This window comes from Rissa tridactyla, chromosome 1 (assembly GCF_028500815.1).
Source record: "Rissa tridactyla isolate bRisTri1 chromosome 1, bRisTri1.patW.cur.20221130, whole genome shotgun sequence".
In the NCBI taxonomy this organism is placed as follows: domain Eukaryota; kingdom Metazoa; phylum Chordata; class Aves; order Charadriiformes; family Laridae; genus Rissa; species Rissa tridactyla.
Genome location: NC_071466.1, coordinates 111,762,095 through 111,782,228, shown reverse-complemented (window position 1 = coordinate 111,782,228; position 20,134 = coordinate 111,762,095).

Here is a 20,134-nt window from a genome sequence, read left to right as displayed (position 1 = left end):
CGACAGAGAAGCAGCCTGACACCATAACCTACATCCTCCTAGGAAACACAGGTTTCCTGCTACCTATACAAAGGAAACACTTAAAATAACTGTTTAAGCCTGATTTGGGCAAGTTTTACCTCTTTGCAATTCAATTGCTAAAATGCTGCTAAGGCCCAATAACAACTATTACACATTTTACTGGTATAGAAACCGTAGCAACGAGGGAGTGAAAAAGCAAACATTTCCAGCAAATCACTTCTCACTAATGGCAGCATAAATCTGCAGTTACCCAGTTGACTTCAATGAATCTACTTTACATTTACGCTGCTGTAGCCAAGCATGAAATTCGTCCTAGTGATTTATTCCACAGATGAGATAGATCTAGGTTGGACTCAGTTCTGCACTTAGAAAATGGTCTGTACTTGAAAAATTCCTAGTAATTGGAGACAGAATTCATGGTTGGGGAGTGTTTCCAGAGCAAAATTTTTTAAACACTTCAGGGATTGGATTACTATGAATAGACAGATGTATGCAGCCATCTATGACTTAAAGTGTGCATGTTTCAGATATGAAATAGTTCTCAGGACTTAACTGTAAGGCATAGTTCTGTAAAGCTGATTGCTCCTCACATTTTAACAAAGACTTCACGTTGCATAATTCCTGTATCTGCAATACAACTTCATACACCAAAACAGGAGTCGTAATCTAAGAGACAGATTTGAAGGAGGAAATGGAATAAATCCAGAAGAAAATCAGCTGCTCACCTTACTCAAATCTGGAGATACAAATACTTAAAACACTTTCATCATAAGTACATAGGCATTATGAATGGAAAGAAGACCGAGTCAGGCTCTTCTCAGGGGTATCCAGTGACATTACAAGAGGCAACAGGCAGCGCAAATTGAAGTACAAGGTATTTCACTTGTGCGTAAGTGGAAACTTCTAACTGTGGATAGTTTAAGATTTCTATGAGGCTGTTGCAAATTACTCAGCTACTCTCCATGTAAAGCAGTATTTCAGCTTCTGTAGAAGTCAGACCTTAATAACAAAATCTTTTGTACATCATAGTTCAACAGTTTGGGGTTTTTTGTTGTTGTTAAAATAGATGTGTCTTTAGGGAATTAACTCTTGCTCTACAGCTCTTATTCTGCTTCTACAGAGAAAGCAGATGAACACTCACTGTTTGCCACTGGTGGCAATTGATATCACAGGATCAAAGTCATTTATATGGAACTCTCCACCTCTCCCCCAAGAAATGCCTTTTAATTTATTGAATGTGGCTTATTATCTAAAGAAAACTGAATTGGTAAGAGTGTTGGACATTGTCTACTCTGACTAAACTCAAGAGGAGATTTTCTGCCTCTTCCAACACTGGCCTGATCTGAAACTTATTTAAAAAAAAAAAAAAAAAAAAAAAAAAAAAAAAGAAAGATGTATTTCCACTGATTTCAGTCACAGCATTGGACAAGTCTCCCATGTCAGAATCCATGAAAAACCTAGAAAAAAAAACCACAACAAGGTAAATCAGATGTTTTTCCCCTCAACTGACTACAGTCTCCACCCTTTTCAGTAGCTGCACAATAGATCCTCTGTAACAAAGTTCAGAAGAAATATACATACCCATCTGGATAAAATATAAAATTCATTAACACCCTATCTTGTAGATGAAAATTGCAAATTTAAAACCTTTCTTCTTGTGACAAACTGGAGTCTTTTTTTGTCAGTAGTGTGAATTGATGTTTGCCATCTTTTACTTCAAGTGTTTGGTGGGAAAAGTACAATTTGCACTTCAAAGACTCACTCCAGATTAGTCATGTGCTTTGCGGCTGTAGGAAAGTCTTGCAATTGTATCATTAAAGTCAAGAGATTTCCATATATTTAAAGTGACAGGCTTACATTTATTTAATTCCGTAGGAAGTATTAGACTGCATATTGTTTGGAGCAGCATTTCAGCATATTTGGATCTCTGATCTATTTATTTAATCATGTAAACAATGAGCTCCATTGCAGTACAAAGTCTCGTGTGTGTGAAATAGTTTACCAAACAATCTTAAAATAAAAGACAAAAACAAGCCAGGCTCTATGGCCCAAAACAATCCTCTCAAAACATTTCCTCCTGCCTTAAGCCATTATTAGATTGTACAATTTAGCTTTTAAATCTACATGGTACCAGACCGAACCCTGACAGCTTTACTCCTTCAATATTCCTGATGGAGAATGTCCCGTCACAAAGATTTTGGGTGAGCAGCCACCAGAGTACCCATCAAATCCTGCAAGCACCAGAATCGTTTCTGCTACACCTGTTTACAGAAGCAGCTCCATAATTGCACAGAGGCACAGAAAAGTTCTTGCTTCCAATTCTTATCTTGCGTAGAGAATATTTCTTCACAAAAGGATTTGGAAAGCGAACGTGCCATGAAGTGTTATCACGGCAAGGAGCTGAGATGGCCTCACTCTCAGCTGCTTTCTCTGCCAGAGCTGGGAGGCAGGCTGTTCACACCTCGTGACGTGCTGCTCCCGGCATCGGTGCACCGATGTCTCGTGGCAGGAACTACACATCTCTCCTACCAGCCACAGGCCCACAGGGTCAGGAGAGCTGCTCATCACCTGCCAGCTGCCAACTCCCCCCTGTTCAGAAACATATTAAAAAAAAAAATAAAAATCAAGGCACTGCTACCTAGGAAGTAGCCTGAATATATCCTTCTGAAATTGTCAAACCCTTGGGAGCACTATTTGCAAAGAAGTTTGTGACATTACTGTTCACAGGAACAGGATAAAGCATGGTGGTTCAAACTGTGCCAGGCAACATGGGGGCAGGGGCTGTGGTGCTCTCCGCCCGCTCAACCAGACCCATCCCTCTGCCTCCAGCGAGGCCAGCCAGGCTGGCGAAGGTCAGCTGCAGCCCAGCTATCCCCAAGCACCGCTTCAGGCTTCAGTCCTGCTGGGAAAGCAGCCCCTGTGAGGGGACGGCATCAGGGTGAGGGTGGTGCCAGCCCAGCAAGGCCCAGAGGCAGGGTCAATAGCAGCCCCCAAGACGCTCAGGGCCTGGACACCGCTTTTTCGCCCAAGTGAAAGCAGCTCATGTACAGTATTTCATTAGGCTTTTAAAGCTTTGATTCTGTGTTGCCCGTGACAGCTTAATAACACCACGCTCCCCAACACAGCAGTCCATTAGCAGAGGTGGTGAGGAATTGCAGAGCTCTCCTCCCAGCTCAGCAGGGCTGGTCTGAGTCCAGCCGCTCTCTCCTCAGAGGAGGGAATGGCCTGATTTCCCAATCACCAGTGTTGATTAACTTCCTCTTAGTAAAACCATGAAAGTATTTCCCCATAAGATATGAACAATCAAGCAACAAGAAAGCTGGCAAGTTTGCAGGAGCAAGGGGAAGACAGGGGGTTCCTTTCACAATCTTTATTTTGGGGTAAGTCATCTACGTTAACAGTGTGTCCAGTTATAAGTTTTATCACTGCAAAATGCAGAGAACACAGAGGAATTGTATAAGGTAAAAGTTTTAATTTGACAGGGCCTAGCACAGCTTGGTCTAACTTGGAAACGTTGATAGCACTTGTAATTAAAAAAAAAGAAAAGGAGACATGTCTGAAAGCTCTAGTACTTAAACACTGTCAGCTAAAACTGATTGTTAGGAGTAAAATAAATGCTATGGAGAATTCCTTAATAGCAAAAAGCTTTTTTCACAAGGAACTCTGTCTTCAATACTTTTGCATTCCCCATCACTAAATAACAAGTACTTCACAAGCCTTAATGGATTTATAACATTTTTGGGAGGTAAGGGAGTGTCATTGTTTTTCATTTTACAGATGGAGAGCTGAGGCAGAGGAAGGGGAACATTTTGTCCATGGCTGTCAGTTTGAATCTTCATTTCTAGATGCCTGGGCCACTGTCCTAAGTACTGGACAATGCTTTCTACCAGTAGCATTATTTTTTCTCCTCCGATTACGGATAGTCCTAGATAGAAGCACTGATGGCATTTCATAAAAAAAAAAAAAAAAAAAAAGCAGGGGACACTTGCTTCCTCCCTTGAGGAACCAATACTGAGATCTTCCCCTGTTCCGTAAAAAGACTAGGTGATAGTGTAGTATTGATTAAATTATTAATTAACTCTTGAACTGATTTCAGGATTTTCTGCTCTGTATCACCCTAGCAGAGATCCAAAAACCTGTTCTGTAAATATTGGCAGCTGAAGAGGCTCCCCAAGGCAAAAAATTTCAGCAATGAAAGATAGAAATAGGGTACCTCTTGAACATGGTTTTGATCTAGTCTCCTCACTCAGGTAGCTAAAGCAACTGTCAGACATAGGGATACAGGGCTAGGAGGGTGAAAGGTTTTCCCCAGTGCTGGCAAACAAAGTGATACCTGAGATATAAGCATCACTGAAACCAGATAAATGACTACCAAAGCCTTGCTATAGGCACACATACATATGTTAACAGAGGCCTATGCTTTAACATGGGCTGACACACAGAAGCCTGTCACTCACCCATACGCAACCTCATTTTTTGTTTTACTGGTAACTGCACTTCTGCAGACTCTTTTGCTGATACATATTATACATACATCTGATATTTCCAGATATATTAATAGCTTGATGAAATATAGTTACACTTGATAAGAAAGCTATTACATGAAAGTAGCACAAGGACCTGAAATCAGGATGATTTCATGCTCTTATCAAATACGTGTAGCTTCTACTGTAATGTGTAACAGACGATATGAAAATGATGGGAGGCAGCACGCAGGCACCACATCACTAATCTTATAAACTATAATAGCCTATTTGCAAGGCAGACAGAAAAAACATCCATCAAGATTGCACCTTTTCCCTTGAAGGGACAAGACCTGGCCAAGGGCTGGACTCAGTCAAATCAGTGAGCAGGTGCATTAATTCACAAAAGGAAGCAAACAGCTTACAGCTTATTACATTTAATTATACATATATATTATATGCTTATTAGTGAACACCTTTAACGTCCTTGCCTCTTTTCCCCATGATCATCCTGATCCCATAAAACAACACCTCTTGCAACAACAGGTGTCTCAGCACCTCTAAATCACATCATTTTTTTTGCTGCTGACACGCATCACCATGAGGAAGGAACAGAGTCAGCGGAGATTTGTTCTGCTGGATTTTCCACAAAGCTATCCTAGGGAGCAGCCTGAAGAATCACAGAATCCTTATGGTTGGAAGAGACCTTTAAGATCAAGTCCAACCGTTAACCTAGCGCTGCCAAGTTACCACCAAACCATGTCCCTCATCACCACATCTACACGTCTTTTAAATACCCTCATGGATGGCAACTTAACCACTTCCCTGGGCAGCCTGTTGCAATGCTTGATAACCCTTTCGGTGAAGAAATTTTTCCTAGTATCTATTCTAAACCTCCCCTGGTGCAACCTGAGGCCATTTCCTCTTGTCCTACAGCCTGTTACTTGTGAGAAGAGATTGATCCCCGCCTCACTACAATCTTCTTTCAGGTAGTTGTAGAGAGCAATAAGGTCTCCCCTCAGCCTCCTTTTCTCCAGGATAAACAACCCCAGTTCCCTCAGCTGCTCCTCGTAACACTTGTGCTCTAGACCCCTCACCAGCTTTATTGCCCTTGGAAACGCTACAAACCCTTAGTTACTTATGGTTTCCATGGCCCTACTCTTTTAAGCCATCAGTATCAAAGGAAACTTGTCACCAGGCAGAATCAGAATACGTTCCCAAAATGCCGATTATTTTTTTCTGGCCTTCTGTAAATAACCCTGAATTCCTTCCTCCTTCTAAACATGTACTACCTCATTCCAGAATACAGGAGAATTTTTTCCTCTATAGAAGAAAATAATACAAGAATATTGCACAAATGAAACTTTTCTGACTTTTCCACTGACTTTTCCTGCAGGATTTTTTTATTGAATGGTGTTCTCCACAGACACATATACATGCATATCTATAGTGTATCTGCAAAGATTGTATTTTTCCTACACTCACAAATTCTGAACACTTCTCCAGCTCTGCCGCATACTTTATTATCTATTCTCCTTGTCTCTAGTTTAAAATATTTTCTTTTTTAAAAAGTCTTTCTCACAGATAAAACAAAAACATAAATTTAAGGAATCAACTACATTATTTCTAATGTGAACTTCTTTAGTTAAACTGTTCATGTTCATAAATCTGTACTGCTTATGATTTCTTAGTACAAGTGGATGTAATCAGAGCTAGTCATTGCTTGCATTGATAGTTTTAGCACTTCAAAAAACCTGATTATAATGATCAGTCTCTTGGAATTTGTTTTATATTATCTGATCCTTTTGTTTTAACTCTCTGTATGGTTCTAATAAGATAAAAGGAATGCCTACTTAAAAAAAAATGTTTTCTGCCTTCGTCTTCTTTCAGAAATTAAAACTCTTCCAATGTATTACAGATAATTGAAAAATTAAAATTATGTGCTCATTTTTAACAGAAAAAAGAAAACTCTTGCAGAGCAAATCAATCTGGGAAGTCTGAAAGATAAGGAGAGCTGTTATGCAGCATTCAGATAAGGCCTTCCCCAGTACTTTGCAATCAAAGTTCCTACTTGATTTAATGGAAGTTTGCAGAAGGGTAGAGCCCTTTGATACTGAAAGCTTTCACATATGGAAGGCATGGACACAGGAATGAAGGCTATTTATTTAATAAGTAAAGCACCTAATAAGGAATCCAACTGTAAAGGGTGAAATTCATGGAGAAGTAAATCTACTGCCATCTCTAGTAGCTGCAATGCCCTGGGCCTGGAGAAGTGTCATAAGACTACAACTTATATAGAAAAGTAGAGATGGGATATTTCAGATCAGCTTCTTAAGAAAAGCAGCTGGATGAGAAAGCTCAACTGCTGAAGAGACTGATTTACAGAAAGCTTGAACTCAACTGTTAAGACTGCAAGCTGCTCCAAGCCCAGCAGAGATTTCCGAACTCAAAGGAGGCTCAGAGTGCATTCAACAGCTGTGATAGCTTGACCTTGAAACTTGCCGGCGTTGGGACGGGTAATTGTAGCCACAGCAGCCAGGGGCTCAACTAAGCTGGAATGATTGGGTTTGAGTGTATGCTATGAACTACATCTAGGAATTAAGCTGGGTCTGCAAAAGCTCTTTTCTGCTTTTGTTGCTATTGTTTTCAAGCCAGTCTGTTTCCCACTGCAATTTGGCCATGTTATGAAACCATCATTTGAGCATCACTTAGGCAGAGTTTCAGCTTCTTTCATTTTTAATAACTAAAAAAAAGAAATAGGTGAGACAAGATCTGAAGTGAGCAGATGGATTGAGGCACAAGACCATTTCTTGAGAAAAAAAAACTTTGTAACCCTATGTACTTCTGAAAAAGCATAAGTCTTCAAAACACTCAGGATAGAATACTTAACAATGTAAGCATACAAAGCAGATAATTACTGGCTTGCTTATCTTCTTGCTATTCTGCAATTTTCATTTCACTTTGCTCAAGTGCTAGGCAAGAAAATATGGAATAGGAATAACATGGAAAACAAACTTGAAGTGCCACCCTTAACAAGTTTAAAGACATTAAGGATAGTTTTAATGATATTCTCTAGAATGACTGCAGTGTCAAAGCGTATTGAAAATAATTTATGAAGAATTGCACACTAGGCACATAATAGGAATTCAAACCCCTAAACTTTGTAATATGCAAGCATATAATTAGGAGAGTGCTATATAATAAACACCAATTAAGCCAGAACAATCACAGGGGGAATAACAAAATGAATACTAAAGCAGGAAAACCAAAGCCATCTGCACAAAGAAAAATACCATGAATTCAAAACAGTCTGGGCAAAACTGAATACCTGAAAAACCATTTATTACCAAGCTGGGAAGAATGAGGGGGAAACAATGCCTCAACAACAACATTCTTGTTGTAAAATTCTCCAACTGTGATGACATTAATACGTAGCCACTACATGAGAAACTGCTTCACAAAAGACACTATAGAAAAGAAAAAAAGAAAAAAAAAAAAAAAGAGGGCAAGAGCACCTACAATCAGTTGTCTAAAATAAGAAATTTAGATCTTCTCACTGCCAAGATTGAATACAAATACCTTAATATTAACCTGATACATTAAGAAGAAAAACTATTTTGCTTATAGAGGTCTATTGGGTGTCTTCTTTCTGTGTCTCACCTGATGATAGACATGCAAACCACAGAGAGCAACAACCTCCATCAATAACAGTTACTGAATTCTCTTTCTAACCAGTATCAAGCCACCTCCTTCACATTCCTTTTTACTAACATATTAAGTTCCTAATTACCATATCTAAAACAATTACCTGCTAAAGAAGTTGTTTGTTTGTTTGTTTTCCCCAAACAGAATGTGGTTTTGCCTCCTTTATCTGTTAAATAAAGATCTCATTCTCACAAGAATATAAATCCGATTTCACAAGAAATTAAATCACTAGTAAAATTCACATCAACTGATATTTGTGCTGAAGAAGTACACAGCTAGTTATATTTAGTACTGCGTCTGTCACAGGAAACAAAACCTTAACCATTAATGAAAAATGTGTGAATTAACTGATGCTTTTCACAGGTGAGTTATTTACAGAACAGTACTTCTTCTGTTTCATCTAGCATCAGCGTTGCAACCCGATATACAACCTTTGGGTGCCTGTGAATGCAGGTAGCCAACGAACTAGCAAATTCCCCACCTCAAGCTCTGCAAAGTGATGGCAACAGCAATAACACCAAGAAGGAAGAAAATAAGGTAAGAGGGAAGAAGGACATGATGCAAGGGATATAGTTTAATTAGGCTGCAGCTTCATTAAATCTGGGATCATTTCTCAGCAGTAAGTCATTCCTTCCATGATTGCCCCAACCTATTTCAGAGGGTGTTCATCAGCCCACAGACAGGGTAGCAGTCCTTCAGTCCCTTCTTGGCTAAAAATGAAAGGAGAGATGATGACAGTTATTTGTTATCCTGCGGCCTCCCAGAGACTAGGTATTTTGGTGTCCTACACCCTCTTCCTGCCAGCCCATTTCCATACCGGTTAATTGGATAACCAAACCCTTGTGGTTCTTCCTCTACTGTGGATACTGCTGGAGAAAAATCAACGCAGAATGAAACAAGGAAGCTTGACCAGCTCAGAGTTGTGGGAAGAGTAAACTTCCCCCTTTCTCCCTTTCAGTCCCCCACAGAGTTCAACAGTCTTCAGCGTGAATCATCAGACGTACTCCTCTTCTGATCCAATAGGTAGGGAAAGTGAGGAGTGAAACTGGCGTTTAGCAGCAATGGAGTGTCAGGGTCAAAAGGAACTGGATGTAGTCATTACTCCATTCCCACCATGCACATGATGTGACTTTTTCCAGCTCTTAGGTAATATTCTCAGCTGATTATTCTCACCTTCCAGGCATATGTGCAACAGGAGGATTCAGAAGTGACCTCTCTAAAGAAAACCCCAGACTCAGGTGTTCACATAGGGTGCTATTAAAAGATACTGGACATAGTCTGGGTAATTTGAGATTTTACCTTGCAAGCAAGATATTTCTAACTCTTTATGTTCATGTCTCCTGTGGACCCTTCCAGATATTTCCCTGTGTATTGTTTAAAGCTAGATGATAAATTAAATGTTGAAGTTCTATATTTTTGGCAATACATTATTTCTATAAAATGAAAAGTCATCAGAGAAAATAAAATATCATACTCAACAATATTGATCAGTATAAATTATGCATAACTCATTTTGAATTACTTCTATGACCAAATATTCTCCTCTTGTTAGTGGGAATAAATTAATTATAACATTAGAAGCCATTGTACAAAGGTTAAAAACAGGCAACCATGCATTCAATCTACAGAAAACTAAAAAGTTTAGGTTAATGAAATGTCTGAGGAAGAGAGTCTTATTAATTAGCAGGTTCACAGCATTCTTCACAGCTATATTTTAGAGATGCCAAACTGCAATATATTAACGCTGTAGGCAAAAGCTGCATCTCCATCTAGAGAATCATTTCAAGCTTGTTTTATTCAATCTTGCATCTTTTTTCTACTGATTTGTATGCTGCAAAGCACTATCTCTGCTTCAAAGTCTTGCATGAGATGGAAACCAAGTACAATGTTTATGGCCCTGTAGATAATGGGATAAAACTACTGAAAGAGAACTCTAGTAATATTTACTTATTTTAAGGGATTGCATTTTCAAAGTTTGATAACATTGTACCTGATGTAGGTAAGCGTTTATAGATTTTTCCCCTTCACTGGCTTTAGATTTGATGTTGATATAATCTCTTCTTTTTTTCTTTTTATTTTTCTTGGGGGGCCTGATCCAAGCCTATTACAGTCAGCAGGAATCTTTCCACTGACACTGCTGAATACTTCAAGACCTAGTAAACAAAAAAAGGTACAGTACCTTGCAATCTAACAAACTCGGAGCTTTCTGTGTAATATGCAGAGAAGGCATGGAGTGAGGCGTATTGGCACTAGCTATCACACTGCTCCAGTCCTTCAACTGTGACCTGAAAGCCATTCAGGAGTAGATATTGTAATACTTCATTTTTTCTCTTTTCAGACTTTGTCCTTTGAAGAATGTCAATAATGTTCTTTTTCAGTGGGACTGTTTTTGTGAGATGGACACTTTTTTTTTTTTAAGCACAAAGCTGCTTCTGTCACCTTTAAGAACCATGCAGTAAACTAACATTTGTGGTCCTGTGGGTTGTTTTTTTTGGGAGGAAAAATTGCTGCTGGAGGGAGGTGCAGGAATGGGTGAGCTGCCAGACTCGCAGGCAGTTCCAGGGATGGGGACTTCTTGTTCTGTGCTTGAGTGGGCAGGGGAAGAAGGAGCTGCCCGCTGAGCCAAGTTTCGGTGGCATGGCTCCCAGTAAAGAGTGTACCAGGGTGGAGAGCAGCCCTTACTGGAGGCAGCACTTTTTCAGCTGACAAGCAATTCAATATCCAGCTCTCACTTTAAAAGCCACTCATCTGAGCTAGAACAAATCACATCTGGCTCGGCCCAGGATGCAATTATGTCTATGAACAAAGTGCCCCCAGCGGACAGGCTCCTTCTTAGCAATTGAAAGTTCTTTTCCCAGATAACACTGTACCCAAAAAATCTCCCTCCTTTTCTGTGGGCACGTTCCAGAGCTTGTTTTTGTCATTATTTCGATTGTCTCTCCTTCTGAAAGACTTCCTAGATTTTTCTTTATTTCTCTCACTTTACACTGATGATCAGGTTGAAGATTTGCATTATTTTCTGTCTTCATTCTTTGAGATTTGTCACCACTCTCCTTCTGGTAGTACTATGTCCTCAAACCTACAAGCTTCCTAACCTATCCCAATAAAGGTGACACAGTTTAGCTGGAGTAATTTAAAGAGTAGGTCTTTGATACCAGTCAAAACAGACTGGGACAGATTGGGTAGCAATTACATTTTCAGGAAAGGCAAAAGCCCAAAGGATTACCAGCAGGGATCTGCCAGTTCTTCCAGTGACTTGATTGCACTTTGTCCACGTCGCTCTGCATTGTCTATCAGTTCTCAGGGGAGCACTTGAGGTCAGCTTCTGTTCAAGTCATAGAATTATAGAATCATAGGGTTGGAAGGGACCTCTGGAGATCATCTAGTCCAACCCCCCTGCCAGAGCAGGGTCACCTACAGCAGGTTGCACAGGAACGCATCCAGGCGGGTTTTGAATGTCTCCAGAGACGGAGACTCCACCACCTCTCTGGGCAGCCTCTTCCAGTGCTCTGCCACCCTCAAAGTAATGAAGTTCTTCCTCATGTTTAGGTCGACACCTGTTTCGACACCTAAGTCTCGACACCTATTTGCACAGTGTCCTGATTTGAAGTAAAACAGAACCAATTTTCTGTTCAGTAATTTTACTTTGTAGCTAAGCTTCTTCTAACTAACTGAACTCTGAAATTAACAGCATATTGTGCAGAAACTGTTCGCTTTCAGAGTGATAACACCTGATTTGTTATAGTTTATGCCAAGGAATGGTATACAGAGAGGCTCTTACACATTGCTATAACAACCAAGGTCAGCTAACTTCATTATTTGCCCCATTGGAGGTTCAGAAGTAGAAGAGAGTAGAGGGGTCGCATCTACAGGGAAGAGCGGACAGGACAGGTGACACAAAACTGACCAACAGGCGTATTCCATCCCATCTGCCCCACACTCAGTATAAAAGCTGAGGGATCAAAAGGTCACCCCACTTCCTTCAAAGGCCAGCATCTGAGGAGGACTCTGTCTGTTCGTCTGCCTCTGATCCCGATCTGTGTGCTCCTAAATCCAGATCTGGCATCCAGTTCCCACCTGTCACTGAGTCCAGCCTGGGACTTTCTCAGTGACTGCTGGTGATATGATTGCCATCCTGGAAGCTTGATACAGTTTTGTATATATTGTATATATTTCATTATTTTCTTTTTATTATTTTACTAATATTTTACTCCATTAACTACTTCTAGTTTAGTTTCTTCTAAATTCGTAAGTCTTTTTCTCTCTCTCCCTCTTCTCCTTGGACAGAGAGGTGGGGGAGAGCGCCTGTCATTCTTTTCAGTGGCCAGTTCAGCCCAAACCACAACACACATATTGGATAAAGCCTCGCTTTTTAGTTTTTTCAATAAAGATGCTTATCTGCATATTCCCTGCCCCACTGACCTCTCCGAGCCTTCCCACTCAAAACAAACCCCATCAGCCCACAATCTTTTTGTGTGGGTTGCTGAACAGTTGATGAAACTTTTGGCCTCATTTCATTCAATGATATTCCTTTTCTTTCCTCAGTTCATGGTATTTTATAAAATATAGATGTAGGAACTTCAAAGACGAAACAGAAAGATAGTAATAGCAAGGAGGAAAAAAGTTTGATTCAGAGACATTATATACATATATATATATGTACATTTTCATTGCAGACATTAGGGCAGATGGACCAGATGGACCGGAATATAAATCAGCACAAGCCCTTCACTTGATAGAGCTATCTATATACTATACCATTATATGTTATATGTTTATTATATTTGCTTAAAAACTGGTTCTAGGTTAAGACATTTTTTAAAGTATACATTCAACAATAAGGACATATGATTTCAAAGTAAATCTGGCAATTTTGCTGACCAGAACAGCTTTCTCTTCTTTTATTTCAGAAAGAAAGGAATGCAAAAGTGAGAAAGGGAAAAAAAGCCCACTTTTTAAAGTTAGATCCAGATATTGACAATCAAAGGTGGCCTAGGGATCCTATTGACAAGTGAACAATAAAGGTTGAACCTTTTATTGCATGTATATACATAGACAAGTATACAAGTCTACTACCTCCAATTCAACCAGGCTCAGAAGGAGACAGATCTTAACAGACAGGCAGAGTAATACTGTTTCTGGAAAATTTCCAATTTATATGTGTCTCTTCAATAATGTGGACCTACAAGGATCCCATGTGTTTTGTTAGTCAAAACATTGGGAAATATCCAAAATTCAGTTATCTTAAAATACGATAATGTGCATTATATATACCACAACACCTTCAAACCATAAGCACAGCTCCTGACACCTTTCATACAGCCCTCTGTTCCTTTAAGGAAAATCAGCTGGAAATCAAACACTTTAAAGTGAAAGAATTATTTTGAATGAGAACTGAAAAGCTAAAGCCCATCTGCTCTGCATCCACAGTGAAGATGCCTTGCTATATTTTATAGGAACAGGGGAGTGTCTTGGCATCCAGTACATGACAATGCATGCACCTCATGTTGAGCAGTATGCCATGCTATGATTTACTCCCTGCCTTCCCCTTAGACTTGCCTGAAGGGTGGAAACCACAGACTAAAAGCATCCATGAGCACGGAGTAAACGGATGGGAGGGAGAAGACTGGTAGAGCCTTTAGACACCCTTTGCTCCTTCCTTATGCTGTGTATTTGTTTCTTAATTGGAACAAATGCATAATATGCATATTATACACAAACTAAATATCTTATGACAGTTTTGAATGCTAAGAAAATCTTTGATCTTTGAGCAAAAAATATTTAATTGCTTGAGACTGCAATTAGGTAGACTCCTGTTTAAGTGCTTACTTAATTCTCATCTTAATCATTTAAATCACCTTGAGTTTAAGTGCTTTACTGAATCAAGGTCTAAAAACTTCATTAACTGTAGTTGAGTCCTCCCTCAGCGAAGTGCCTAGGCCCAAATTTACAGTCTACCTAGATTTCCAAACCTTAAGGAAATTTTGGGACTTTTTTTTGATATTTAACACATACTAAAATAAACTTGGAGTTACAGAATTACATCAGTAGGTATTCAGTTATAAGGCTGATGATTCTTCTCATTTCACCTCCTTCATTCCCACTGCCTTTCCAGCAACATAATTCTAGGGTTATAATTTCCTTCACTGGAGATATTTCTGATTTATATTTTTTTAAAGTGACAGGTTTGGGGTACATCACATTGACTTGGCCGACATCTGATTTTGCTTTGAAACACTGAGAAAGCCAAATTAGCTTTGCTTTGATATCATACATTTCTTTATTTCAGCTACCTAGGGGGTTTTAGTTTATTCTTGAAAATCACTTGCCATGCCCTCTTGCCTATCAGAAGGCCACAAGAATCTACTTCGATTCGTGAAACTTTCCTCCTAATTGACAAAGAAAATATTCTGATGTAGAAAGAAAGTTTTAACATCAAGCGAGTTCCATTAGACTCCTAGTTTGTGCAACTTAAAAATCTATATTAAGAGATTATTTCTGTGGTAAGTGCAATAGATTCCTCTTGCACACAGGAAAAAACCTAATACCACATTGAGCAGGAGCTATTGCTTGTCAGTTCTTAAAAAGAAAAATAAAAAAATTACTGCAGCCTAATTCTCCTAATTTCAGACTGTGTTGTTAAAATGCTGCAGAATCTAATTCACTAAAGATTTTTGAAATCTGTGTTATCTTATATCTTGCAGGGATTCATTGACATATCAGTTAAAAGGAAATAACAGCCTGAGTTAGAAGCACTTCAAAATGGGCAAAGTTCCCATCTTAAATATACACCAGCATATTAAGTCTCTGGAAAGTCAAGACTCCTAATCCTCCAGTTGCCTTGCTTTTCCATACCTTTCTGGTTTTGAACAGACAAAATGTGTTCCAATTGCAATGTCTTGCACAGCTAGCAGGTGAGGTTCCCATTCTTAGAACACAACAGACATATATTCTTCATACGCTGTTTGGAACAGGGGGTCCAAAGACACTTGAGTTACTTTTTACCAGTGTAAATCCCTGAATGTTCAAGGAACTCTGCCGATTTAAGGTATAGTTACAGAACTGACTATAGCCTTCCTCTTTGGCCTGTATCTTTCACATTTTACCCTTTCCACAGACATCAGATTGAGTACCTTCAGGTAGATGACACGAGAGCTTCCTCCACTGCTGCTCTGAGCTGCTGGCCGTGAGATGCCTTTGGTCTTGAAGTCACTTGGCAACAATAGCTAATTTAATAAGCTTTGCTGAGATGTTGGACATTTTAATTTGAGTTTTGAGGAAAGGTCTTAATGTGGAAAAGTTCCAATAAATACTGATATATAATGCATGTAACTGTCATGTTTGCGTTAAATTTTTGTGAAATGTTCCTGCTTACACTGGTGGTTATCTTTATAAAGCCTTACCTAGACGGTTTGGGAGTTCCTGCTCCATTGCCCTCACCTACTCCGGGCTAAATTACTTGCAAAGAGGCAGCCATGAGGCTACTCCTTCCACTCAGGAATCAGAAGTTAAAACAAATACATTTTTTTAATCTCTTGTATCGGTTCACAAATGACTTTCACTCAAATTTCAGTTTGGTTTTTTTTTTTTTTTCCACTGCAGTGATATATTCACTGGAATAGTTACAGACTAGTTGTAGCTGGAGTCTGCCAATTGCTTATGATATAAATTTCACTATTTGAAACAGTCTTCATGACTACATATTGTATTTGAATAAATACTGAGACAGATTGATATGATTAAGAATACATTAATAAAGCATCATCCATTTAATTTACTAGTGCTTTGTTAGTCAAAATATTGGCTTACCTCTCTGCAATAATATTTAAGCAAGTGTATTTTTCCCTGAATATCCAAAGTATTCACAGTTCATTTGCCTTTAACTACCAAAAAAAAAAAAATATGATCACATTTCCCTTTGTTGACTCATCTTAAAATCATTTCTAACTCTATTGTCTGAACATAAGAGGAAAAAACTGCTACTACAAAGCCAGGCCTCTGTCCTTTGAAGGTGGCACAAAAGAGGAGCATTTTTGTTGTGATCAAGTTTTCCGCATTTTGCAGTTTCCTTAACAAGGTTAACCCCCCAGTGGCATGCTTAACTATAGTGAAAGGAATAATTTAAGATGTTTTCTGTATTGTTGGTTTATAGTTTATGTGAAAAGGCTGCCCTCTTCTGACAATTTTTTCATTTCTTCTAAAATCTTAACACATTTTTCTCATCCCTATATTTTATCCTTTGTTTCTCTGTATAGATTTTATTGGTAGGAGCATTATCCTTTTTCCTTACACTCATATTCAGAACAATATAAGAAACATAGATATGAGAAGGTTAAATACACTATGCAATTAATGTGTGAACTACATGCAGTTGATAAACATGATAAAAAACACCACCCCTCCATTACTCAAACAGTCAAGCAGGAAGCAAGTGGATGTCTAGTATTCTGAGGTATGGTAGAAATATTAACTGCCACAGGTGTCACACTTCCACTTTTTAAACAGGTGTCATCCCATTTTTCTGAGACATATATTGTATATGGATACCTTTATCCACAGCATTTTGGCAGTATCCGCATAAGCTTTTTAGTCTGAATCAGGACCATCCTGACTTACCGCATCCTAGTTCGCATTGCAGAGCGGTCTCAGAGCATGCTGAGTGCGTTGCTTTCTAATGAAATTCAACTCAAAGATGCCTTCCAGAAGCACACCTAATGCACTCTGATCGGTACGGGGCCAGAACAGAGCTTGTCTGAGGACTTGCTAGATCTAGAGCATATGGCGAGTAATCAAGTCTCACATCAATAGTTAAGGCTACCAATCTTCTGCTGATGGATCGTGTTACTTGTTGACCACGACCCGTGCCTCCAGCTGCACTGGAGTCACAGCAGGTCAGGGGCCTGAGAGCTGAGCTTATCTAAAAGCTACGACATTACTTTTTTAGGTCATAAATCTCTTAATCAGTGCTCCTCTCCTACACTCCTACAGTACGCAGAAGAATGCAAGGGCTGAAAATAAAACTGGATTTTGATGCCACAGTGCAGAGCCTCTTTGGCAGCTGCAGTGAACCCAGGGCTCTGCGGCAGTAGACATACAGGTGGCTTCTTCACCTTGTGAGAAAGGACAGACAGGTCAGTTGGAATTGAGAGCAACTGAGCACACACTTCTAAGAGTCAGCCCATTTTACACGTTGACCATTTACAAGCCCCTGAAATAAGGCCTGTCACCCAGGAGTCCCTGTCCCATTGAGTACTCCCCTTCTGCACATTGTCACGCCTTCAAGAAGAGGGGTAAAAGCATGCCCAGCCCAGAAGGGCTTAGACCATGAATGAGGGCACCAGCAGTCCCTTGGAGATCCTTAGATGTAAACATAAACCTCCCTGATGCCATGGACAACTAACTTGTACTCCAAACAGGGTCTCTTAACCATGAACTGTGTCTGCTAGGGAGCAGCAGCATATAGTTTTCCTAACACTTTTTTAAGAGAAGGCAGAGTCTGTCTCTACTTTCTGTGTGGACTGTAGTTCAAAGTATTAGATGTGTGCCAGGCTTGCTCACCAGACTAAAGGGGGAGGTGTAAGTGTGCTTAGACTTGGGATATTGATTAGCTAGGAGGCACCATCAAACTGTTCAGGACTAAGACTGATGGACACATCTGGATATGCTCAGAAGAAATCTTGGAAACTTCAAAGTTGAGGTACCCACTGAGTGCTGTCAGTAGCAGCCGTCAAATGCAGTAGGTGACTCTGGATTTAGCATAAAACCTGATTTAGTACCTTTATGTCCCTATGTCTGAATCCTTCTTTTCTCACTCATATCAGCTCCACTGTATTGTTCCATCACTTGCCATCCAGACATTAATATCTCATGTAATTATTAATTATCCTGAAATGATCCTTTAGAAGTAACCCATAACTCTACCAAAATGACATACAAAGAGCAGACATTCTTACAGGGCTTTCCTCTTCCTAAAAGGATACCTGACCTCCTTTCAGCATCTCCTTACTAAATTGCTTTCCACTTAGCTGTATATAAACTAAGCCATTAATTCCACCAACATATATCTGCACTTTACCTTATACAAATAAGTAATCCCAATGTGAAATCAATCTTTATCTGAGGCAGAGATCATAAACCACAGCCTTAACTGTATATAGCATCACTGAAATCAATAAAGCCATCCCAAATTAAACTGGCAGATGGTCTTGTTTTACATATCTTTAATCTAGACCATTTCAACCTATTGTGAATTAAGAGAGTGATGTAGTGAACATCTCCTGTATATACATTGTCTTTTATCTAAGTAAGCTACTGCTTACTCCAGCGACTACTAGTGCTTAATGAGTTTCTTGACATATCCTCACTGTAATGTCATTTGAAATAGTACAGTTAAAAGAAAAGATGAAATTATCAAATACAAACCAGGTCTACCATAAACAGGAAAAACAAGCTTATATTAGTTTTATATACTTGTCAATTAACAATTTCATCTCCCTGGGACTAAGCACTAAATACAAATACTGCGTTAGATCTCCCAAGCTTGTTGCATTTGCTAGAAATAATTTAGAGTTCATTACTACAAGTATATACTAACGAGATCCCTTTGGTATTACTAAAATATGCTGGTTAATTACAGAGCCTACATTTACTCATGGGATATATCTTTCTTCACATATATAGAGATTGTTCCGTATGGTTAAACACACTAGCTACAAGCAAAGTTCTAAAATAAAGTTAAGAAAATTTATTATTACAAACTAGGAAGTGTTTCTTGACTGGATATCAGAGCATTTAGGGTAGTTCTATGAAGCAAATATTTCATTCCATTCCAAGTCAAACTAGTCTGAAATGACCTATTTCTCCATTTTAGATTTTCTCAATGGAAATTGATTTGGGGTTTTCAGCTCATTCTGAATTTTCCCAATGAAAACATATATAGCAAAACAAAAATTTTAGTGGATATTCTGTACTCTAACAGAGAATCCAAAGCAGTACTGCAATGTGTCCAACCTTTCTCAGCTCGGGTGCAGAAGAAGCGTGCTCCACTGAACTATCATCACCGCTTGTTTCAGAACAGGGAACTCCTTGGAAGATTTTAATTTTCTGCTTGACCATGGTATCCTCTGCTGAGCTTAAGGGAACTGACAGAATTAGTACAAAGTACCATGTGGCAGTGAGCCATAAAAAGCAATTACAGCACATTTTTGTTGGTGGTGGGAGACACAAGGCTACATTCCAAGTGCTTAGCCACTTGAGAAGTGCAATTATGCGCTGGAAATGCACTTCCTGGAACAATCCCTCTTACGAAATGGAAATTACCAACTAAAATGGGAAATTAGGAAAAAAAAAAAGTTCCTGTCTCACATGGTTTATTAGAACCTCCTTACCAACCCTGCTGCTTCTTTCCTTTTTACCCAAAGTTCACTGAAATCAAGGCAGAAATCACTATTCCTGTCCTACCCTTTTTATAGGTATGCTTAAAATGTGTGAAAATATCATTATTACCTTTATACCACACCACTGTGCAACATTGTTAGACATGTCTGTATGTCTCCTTTTATCTTTTCAACTGCACCTTGCTTCACATTTTTTTCACGCATGTATAATGGAAAATTTCTAGGAAGGTATCTCGGTCCTTGATTCTTCACATTTTCTTCCTCATGTCTTACACTTTACCCCACAACTCATCGTGACTGCTTGCATAGCCACCATTTCGGCAGTATGTTTACATGTTAGATAAAGGATGCATGAGGCTGGTAGTCTGTTGCATGTGAATTGTGACTACTGACTAAAAACATATTACTGCAAGCTGACCTTTCCAAGGGCTGCAATACCAGAGTTCCATCCTAATTTTGGGAGCAAGTAAATGGCAAAGAATATAGTTCATAGCGAAAATGCCAACCCCAGCAAATGCTGAAATGGTAAAATTTTATGTCCCTCCGTCT